The sequence below is a fragment of the Danio rerio genome, chromosome 4, assembly GCF_052040795.2.
Source record: "Danio rerio strain M-AB ecotype USA chromosome 4, GRCz13ab, whole genome shotgun sequence".
Taxonomy (NCBI): domain Eukaryota; kingdom Metazoa; phylum Chordata; class Actinopteri; order Cypriniformes; family Danionidae; genus Danio; species Danio rerio.
The window spans coordinates 12,340,001-12,349,759 of NC_141024.2; the positions used below are offsets into that span (position 1 = coordinate 12,340,001).

The 9,759-nt window shown below is 34.7% G+C and overlaps 1 protein-coding gene across 26 annotated transcripts in view; it reads right to left on the minus strand.

Annotated features, from left to right (window-relative positions):
* The window catches only part of LOC147844650 (uncharacterized), a 47,064-nt gene extending 38,691 nt beyond the window's left edge, over positions 1-8,373 (minus strand). For all 26 annotated transcript variants that reach the window (XR_015482846.1, XR_015482839.1, XR_015482833.1 and 23 more), the window contains exons 1-3: positions 8,335-8,373; positions 5,364-5,442; positions 3,510-3,552 (exon numbers count right to left, since the gene is read on the minus strand). The gene's annotated coding sequence lies outside the window, so the exon portion shown is untranslated. The remainder of the gene's footprint in view (positions 1-3,509; positions 3,553-5,363; positions 5,443-8,334) is intronic.
* Positions 8,374-9,759: the final 1,386 nt, after the last annotated feature.

The window sequence follows — 9,759 nt, forward strand, 5'->3', positions numbered from 1 at the left end:
CCTCTCGTGGACATAAGAAAATGTGAATACAGCAGTTCCCTCTTGTGGACAATATCACCAGAAAGAGGTAATAGGGCATATGCCCTATTTTAATTTTTTTTAAATTTTGCAGTAACATGGGTCAAACACTTCCAGTGAACTGTATGCCCTTACAAAATCGACAATTAAGGGTCTGTTTTCTTTAAAAATGAACTGCCTAATTGATATACAATAGAAAGTGGGCCTCGGATTGTACAAGAAGCACTGCATTAAATAAAAATTTCCCACGCCATGTCTTTAAAATACAAACATTTATTTTACTCCAGTATTTTTAGTAGAGTTTTTGCGCTCGCCTGTTGATCCTGACAAGCGTGTGAATGTAAACGACTTTTCATATTGTTTTACGCTTAAACAGCTAAATGAATTCTAAAATCTATTTAATTGATTGTATTTCAATTACATTACAGCTTCAATGTTGTGAAAGGAGCCGTATAAAATTGAAAAAGTCACATTAACTGTTCACCGAAAGTTTATCAGTGTGGGAAGAAACACTAGCGGTGCATATACCCTGTAGCTCTCTCTCTCTCTTGCGAACAATAAATGAATGTAAAAACAGCAGCTCCCTCTTGTGGACAATAAGTGAATGTAAAAACAGCAGCTCCCTCTTGTGGACAATAAGTGAATGTGAATACAGCAGCTCCCTCTTGTGGACAATAAGTGAATGTAAAAGCAGCAGCTCCCTCTTGTGGACAATAAGTGAATGTGAGAACAGCAGCTCCCTCTTGTGGACAATAAGTATATGTAAAAGCAGCAGCTCCCTCTTGTGGACAATAAGTGAATGTGAGAACAGCAGCTCCCTCTTGTGGACAATAAGTGAATGTAAAAACAGCAGCTCCCTCTTGTGGACAATAAGTGAATGTAAAAACAGCAGCTCCCTCTTGTGGACAATAAGTGAATGTAAAAACAGCAGCTCCCTCTTGTGGACAATAAGTGAATGTGAATACAGCAGCTCCCTCTTGTGGACAATAAGTGAATGTGAATACAGCAGCTCCCTCATGTGGACAATAAGTGAATGTGAATACAGCAGCTCCCTCTTGTGGACAATAAGTGAATGTAAAAACAGCAGCTCCCTCTTGTGGACAATAAGTGAATGTGAATACAGCAGCTCCCTCTTGTGGACAATAAGTGAATGTAAAAGCAGCAGCTCCCTCTTGTGGACAATAAGTGAATGTGAGAACAGCAGCTCCCTCTTGTGGACAATAAGTGAATGTAAAAACAGCAGCTCCCTCTTGTGGACAATAAGTGAATGTAAAAGCAGCAGCTCCCTCTTGTGGACAATAAGTGAATGTGAATACAGCAGCTCCCTCTTGTGGACAATAAGTGAATGTAAAAGCAGCAGCTCCCTCTTGTGGACAATAAGTGAATGTGAGAACAGCAGCTCCCTCTTGTGGACAATAAGTGAATGTGAGAACAGCAGCTCCCTCTTGTGGACAATAAGTGAATGTAAAAACAGCAGCTCCCTCTTGTGGACAATAAGTGAATGTGAATACAGCAGCTCCTTCTTGTGGACAATAAGTGAATGTAAAAGCAGCAGCTCCCTCTTGTGGACAATAAGTGAATGTGAGAACAGCAGCTCCCTCTTGTGGACAAGTGAATGTGAGAACAGCAGCTCCCTCTTGTGGACAATAAGTAAATGTAAAAACAGCAGATCCCTCTTGTGGACAATAAGTATATGTAAAAGCAGCAGCTCCCTCTTGTGGACAATAAGTGAATGTGAAAACAGCAGCGCCCTCCTGTGGACAATAAGTGAATGTGAATACAGCAGCTCCCTCCTGTGGACAATAAGTGAATGTGAAAGCAGCAGCTCCCTCTTGTGGACAATAAGTAAATGTAAAAGCAGCAGCTCCCTCTTGTGGACAATAAGTGAATGTGAATGCAGCAGCTCCCTCTTGTGGACAATAAGTGAATGTGAATGCAGCAGCTCCCTCTTGTGGACAATAAGTGAATGTGAATGCAGCAGCTCCCTCTTGTGGACAATAAGTGAATGTGAGAACAGCAGCTCCCTCCTGTGGACAATAAGTGAATGTGAAAGCAGCAGCTCCCTCTTGTGGACAATAAGTGAATGTAAAAACAGCAGCTCCCTCTTGTGGACAATAAGTGAATGTAAATGCAGCAGCTCCCTCTTGTGGACAATAAGTGAATGTAAAAGCAGCAGCTCCCTCTTGTGGACAATAAGTGAATGTGAATGCAGCAGCTCCCTCTTGTGGACAATAAGTGAATGTAAAAGCAGCAGCTCCCTCTTGTGGACAATAAGTGAATGTGAATGCAGGAGCTCCCTCTTGTGGACAATAAGTGAATGTGAATACAGCAGCTCCCTCTTGTGGACAATAAGTCAATGTAAAAGCAGTAGCTCCCTCTTGTGGACAATAAGTCAATGTGAAAAAAATTCAACTTAAATCATTGCAAGCTTGGTGGTGTAGTGGATAATCACTTGCCTTCAAATCATAAAGCTTTGATTTGAATCCCATGTACACGGAAGTTTTGTGTTGAATGAAACAATTTTCTCTATATACCCCTGGTCAAATGTACCAAACTCACAACAGATTGGATTGCTCAGTGGATAGCGTGCTGGGCTGTTATCAGGAAGACCAAAGTTTGAATCTCACAAATGTTTAGTTCTTATGTCAACTAAAACAAAGTTCTCAATAAATATCTGGGTAAAGCCATGAACTATACGACAAGCTCAGTTGCTCAGTAGGTAGAGCGCTAGACTGTCAGCATGGAGACCCGAGTTTGAATCCAATGAACATTTAGTTCTTAAGTTAAATAAATTGAAGTACTCCATAAATATCTGGCCTAAGCACTAACACATACAACAGCTTCAGTTGCTCAGTTGGTAGAGCGCTGGACTTTCAGCATGGAGACCTGAGTTTGAGTCTGGCTTGGTGTGTAAAGCTCTCATCAGTGCTTTTAAAAGACAATAATACTCTCACTCAAGCTTTATCGAGCAGTTGAAAGGTTAAATATAAGTTCCAGCTCATCGCTAACTGTGTGTGCCATGGTGGCACTGTTGGCTGAACATGTTCTCCATAGTCAAGGCTGCTAGGATGCTTGAGTTCAAAGCCAGCTCTATTCACTCTTGCATTTGGCCCACCAACAGGCGAACAGGTCAAATATAAGTTCCAGCACATCATTAGGTATGTGACTGTGGCTCAGCGGTAGAGCATTGCCTCAAGGGTTAAGAGGTTGCTGGTTCAATCCCAGCCAGATCACTGCGATATGTGTGAGTGTCGGTGTGAATGAAGGGGGAGGATGAAGAGCTCCTCCCCTGACTTTCGGGGCCATGTACAGCAGGGGTTATGCTGCTTTTGACAAAAAAAAATTTTTGGGCCCTATAAAAAAAATTGGACCCCCGTCCCTTCTCTCCCCGTTTCGGTTACCATCACTTCCTTTCTAGAGGGCATGGCCCTCCAGAAAGGAAGTGATGGTAACCGATAGCACAAAACACAAAAACGAGCGAGAGGTCTTACCTGTCCGCAGCAAACGTCCGTCCACATGTCCAGACCTCTGCTTCTGTAGAGAAAACACATTAATGAAAACATTACTCCACACTGTAAATGTAAGAATTAAATAATTAAGAAACACCCCAGGTTCATTTATTGCCAAAATGTTTATAGCATGCAATTAATTTATACATTAAAAACTCAAAAACAGTACATTAACAATCAAATGTTTGAAAACATAAAGGGTGGGTTGCACCAAAAGGGTTAACTTAAAGGGACAGCGCACCAAAAACTAATAATGATGTCATCTTTTACTCATCCTCCACTTCTTCCAAAGTTCTTTGAGTTTTTGTATTCTGCTGAACATAATATAAAATATTGTGAAGAAAGCTGTTAACCTGTAATTATTAACTTCATTAGTATTTGGTTTTTTACTATGAAATTCAATGGTTACAGGTTTTTTTAGCTTTATTCAAAATATTCTTGAAAACACAAGGGGGAGTAAATAGTGAGTTCATTTTCAGTTTTGGGTGAACTTTCTCTTCAAGCTAAGGTTTAACCTGTGGCTAAAGCTTTTACATGTGATTTCTTGTAAAGGTCTGATGTTATTAAAATATGTAGCATATATATTGTCTACAGAACAAACCATTGTTATACAATAATTTGCCTAATCATCCTAACTTGCCTAATTAACCTAATTAAAGCTTTAACTAGCACTTTAAGCTGAATACTAGTATCTTGAAATCAAGCAAAACATAATGTACTGCCATCATGGCAAAGACAAATAAATAAATAATTAGAAATGAGTTATTAAAATTGTTCTGTTTAAAAATGTGTTGAAAAAAAAAACTTTTCAGTTAAACAGAAATTGAGGAAAGCATATACAGGGGGCTAATGTATATACATGTGTATATATATATATGTATATAGATACACCCAACTTTATTCAAGTATTCATATATAAATTTCATTGCTGGGCTGATGTTGAGAGGTTGAATTCACAACAGTTGATATTGCTCTTGCCATTATTAAAAAAAGCTAAATAACCCTAACCCAAGATATATTTAAAATTGTTGCTTTTCTGTATTTCGATTTGACAAAAACATTCATTATAGATCAAATTTTTAAAAAATCTGAGTGAATCCTAATGAGAAACAATTCTTTAACTAATCCAGGTTTACTGTAAATTTAAACCCAAGATCAAGCTGATTGCTTATTTTTAAAAACAAGATGTAATGTTTAGTGTAGCAGAATTATTAGCTAAACCTTGATTATAGATTCGAGCTTAATTCATGTTGGTGCAGCCCACCATCTGAATATGATGCTTATATATGTGGAAACTGTGATACGTACCCGTTCAAAACTACAATAAAACATAAATATGTCAAATACAAATACGTTAAATTGACCAAATTGCTACTGGCATAAATTGTTGCTATTGGCATACATTTTTTGGTGGTTCATTCCGCTGTGGTGACCCCTGATGATCAGGGACTAAGTCGAAGGAAAATTAATAAATGGATGAACTTTATTTTCATCAAATGATCTGGAAAAGTCAAAGGTATCACAGTTTCTACAAAAACCCGAAGCAGAAATAGCATACAACATTGATAAAACATAAACATTAAGCTAAATGCACTTTTGAAATACATTTAAAAAAGAATTAACATACAACAGTTTACATTATTTAAGAAAGAAACTATTATTTTAAAATGAAACAATATTCAATACATTCATAATATTTGTGATCAAATACATGCAGCCGTTGTAAGCAGACGAGACTTCTTTAAAAAAAAAATCTTAATGTTTCTTTGCTTGAATGTTAATGTGTATTTTCTAGACACAGGTGTAAAAAAAACTTGTAGTAAATGATTAACTTACCAGTCTGCATAAAAAAGCAGAAGGCCAGGAAGTTGAGGGCGAAGACTCTGATATAACGCTGAATCAGAGATTAACAAATCTACAAAACAAACAAACACACATTATAAGCAAATGCTACACAACAAAAACCTAGAGGCTGCAAATGAATGTTGAGCAGAGCAGGTGTGGAGGGAATATTTCATAAACACTGCTGCATTGTTAAAATAATTGATTAAATATATTTAGTTTAGCTTACAGACACGAGGCTCAAACAGAAAGATATTTATATACACCATAACTTGAACAGTTCTTTGAACCAAAAGAAACTAAAAGAACATTTAGGCATTTTTAGTGGTGTATAAAGTGAAAGAAAGTGGTTGAAATTCTTGAAACAAGGAAAGAAATGAGGTATATGCAGTATGCACACAGACTATTAATTTCAGCCAGCCGCAGGGCTTTCTGTGAATTGTCATCCCATACAAAATCAGCATGTTTAAGATCTAATTCCTTTAAAAAAAACAGCAATCTTGACAGCCCGGCTAAGATACAATATAAAGTGGGTATCAGACCAAACAAGAAGCACTGCATTGAATTTTATTTTTCCATACCATCTCTTTAAAATATGGAAATTCATCTTACCCCAGTGTTGTCAATGGAATTTCTGCGCTGACCTGCAGCTAATGGCAGTCTTTTGTCTCTTTTTACATCTTAACAACCAAATGGATGCTTAAATCTATTTAACTGGTTGTATTTTAATTACGTTACAACATCAATGTGATAAAAGGAACCTTATAAAAATAAAATTGCCACAATCTTTTCACCGGAAGTTCATCATTCGCTGATATACGCCATTAAATTTAACAAATATATAGAAACTTAAATTCCTTGCTTTAAGAATTTCAGACATTTTTACAAATTCATGTTTGTATGTGAGAGAAAAAAAATATATAAATTACATATAAATCTTTTTAACTTAAGTCTTTTTTGTTGTATTTTTGTATGTTGTATTTTTAGAAACTGGACCAGCATCATAACAATACCCATAATGTTAACTTTTTAAGACTAGTAATAGTATATCGCTTAATTTATTAATACATACGCACTTCTCAGATTAATAAAAAAAAGATATATATGGACGATTCTTCAACTACAAGCACTTTTAGCCATGTGAAGTTGAATAAAAAAATCTTGTTTAAAATTAACGTAGCAAAGCCTCATACGTTTAAACAATTCGTCTAGTTTTAAGATCTGTAAGAGGACAAACTTAGATAAGAAGAGAAACATTTTTTCCATCGTGAAATGAACAAATGTCAATTCCAGCACATCTTAATATACAGCTTATTTCAAAATGAAATAAATTATGGCAGTCAAACATTGTCTATGATCATTTTTTATCTAGTTTAACCAATTTGTCCTCAATATATATAATAATTATACATTTGTCAATGAAATAAATTAGTTGTATGCTTAATTGTACCTGTCACACTCTAAAATGTAATATTAATTTGGTTAAGAGCTTATCAGAAAATAAATAAACTGAATTTGTATATTAAATAGAGCATGAACTTATACATTGTGAATACACTTTTAATGTGTGATGAGAACTTTTTAAATATTTATAAAGATGTGTGTGGTGATGGAAATGACAGTTTATTGTGGAAAAATTAAATATAGTTTCACCAATTAGATTTGAATTGATACTATCCTTTCATGTATACAGAATACACTTATTTACCTTCATTTTGTTTGATTTTTAAAAACCTCTTTGAGGGCACAGCATGTTTAGAAATGACGTAGAATAAATGTATTTCCTTATCAAGCAATATTTACCTTGATCTTTCTTAAAGTGTTGTTGATAAAAAATTTAATTTCCTACATGTTATCAGATGACACTATTCATTTTCATAGAAAGCACCTAAATAATCTTTCACAAACTTTTTAAAGTGACATTACAGTGCTGTGGTGGAAATGACACTGATACTGTGCTAATTTGTATAAAAAATAATATTGATAATAGTCTCACATCAATAACTATAAAATATTTAAATTATTTTACTAGTGCTTAATTAAGATACATTAATAGATACCAAAATAAATAATATTTAAAAATGTTATTTTCATTGTTGAAGTTTTAAACTCTGGGTGTGCGACAAGGTGAAAACGGTGATTTTGAAAAATAAAAGGAGGTTGAATAATATGAAAAATATATATTATAGAAAGCAAGTAATTTTTTAAAGTAGGTTTTATTGTTAGTTTGACAAAGAAAAAGGAATTTGAACAAAATTATACATATTTTTGGATAGATAATCAAAGGACATAAAAGTGCCTGTAGTTGAAGAATTACTATTAATTATATATTTTTTGGAAATCACTTCTCATCACAGGCATCCAATCAGACTGAGACTTGATAAACACGCCCTTGTTTCTTTTCTCCGTGTTGCTATTGGTTCTATAGTTTCACTAAGCCCCGCCCTTCACGTGCATGATACGATGTCCACCCGTATTGGTCAACTTCGACAGTCAATCAAATAGTTTGACAGCACATATACACTCATAATATCAGTTTTTAATCGCGAGTAAATGTTTATTTACACCACAAAGAGTTTTCAAATGTTATTTGAGTGATTTATATGGTAGACTGTACAAAAACTATTTGCCAAATATCTTAATCATTTCAGTGACTTTATGAAAGTCACTTAAAAACAGCATGTTTATCATTTCATTAATGTTTTGGACACAGTTATTATGCCATTGCTACAGTGTTGAGTTAGTGCAGTTTGTTATACAGTGCAAATTAGCTTGACGGGCAGGTGTTGCCATGCTTACGCAGAGCCTCTTGTAAACATTTTCAGAAACTCACCTTAACGACAATGTCGCCATATTTTATTACCTTATTTAGCGACTATATTATATCAAAACAAATACGCGTGTTTATTAAATATGGTGTGTGTAAATAAAGCAGTTTACTGTTTGTTTTCATGCGGTGACTCACATGATATGAAGTGGGCGTCGTCTGTATTCCTCTTCTGTTGTTCAGGAGCTGCAGGTTGTCCGTCTGAGTGACCGTGAACGCGCGTCTACCGCCTAGTGGAGCGGAGGAAAAACAGCACGAGTCTGTTTTATGTTTTCAATTTTAAAGTTGCTTTAGTTTCTAAATCACTTTCAAAACGCAAGAAGACTACAAATTTGTATGTGTTAACATAAAAATAAATGAATAAACAAAACTATTATTTTTAAAAATATGCAATTTAGCGCCCTCTTGTGGACGAGTTTAGTCGCGTGTGTGAGTCTGCAATCCCATCATTTTGTAAGGTAATCTGCCAGTAAAACATCGAGAATTTACTAATTTTGGTAAATGAATAAGATTAGCTTGACTAACTTTAACTGAAGGGGTAAAAATAAAAGTTTAATTCAAAGGCAAGTGCTCAAAGACCAAAAATGGAGACGATGTTGTATGTCTGTGTTTGGGTGCATGTTTGTACATTTGAGCCAATTTGTTTCTTATTGTATTGGGTAATTGTTTATTACATTGTGTATATGTTTAGTTTTTTAAAATGTGCATATGTTGTTTACAGTTTTCATCATGTTGAGTTTGAAGTTTCAAGCAGTATTAACAGAGATTTCTATAAATCTTTAATGTAGTCTGTAATTAAAAAAAAATGGCTGACATCTATCTTATAAACTAAACTAAGGACTGAAATAAACTTTTATGAAATGCATTCAATAGTGTTTATAATGATAAATATAATTACCATATGCTCAAGGCCGAATAAGTGTCCTCGTGTCGACAAATTATATCTGCAATACGATATAGAGTTGCTAAGAATATTTAATCGTTAATAATTGTAATTCACTTTTATGAAACAGGACCCCGATGATAATCATGCACTGATATTAATATGGACTGACATCTATAATAATTGCATAAATGTAAATAAATTACAACTACACATTTTTGGATGTAAATAATTTCTCCTGCATGCAACTTACAACACAGTTTTAAAGAACTAATAGCATTTGTTGTTGGGAGATGTGAGCTTACATGACTTTAAAGTGTTAGCATAGTATTAAAACATGTCATTTTGAAATGAAACACATGTATAAAACACCCACAAATCAAAAGCTGTCCTATTTCTTGGAAAATCTCAGCAACACAAGGCTCTGCAGTGCTGTGGCATCTTGGAAAACACATTAAATTTTACCATTAACACACTTCCAAGGATGGTCAACGTGTAGACATGTCTGAAGTGGATGAATAGCATATCTGTATATACATATGGTCTGTTTTAAAAACGCAGATTCTGTCAGAAATTAAGCAAGTTTATATCAAACAGCCAACACAAATATAGCTCATTTTTAGGGGCTGATGAGCAGTTCTGCATCTTGAATTGAAAATAACACATTAAACAAGAAGAAA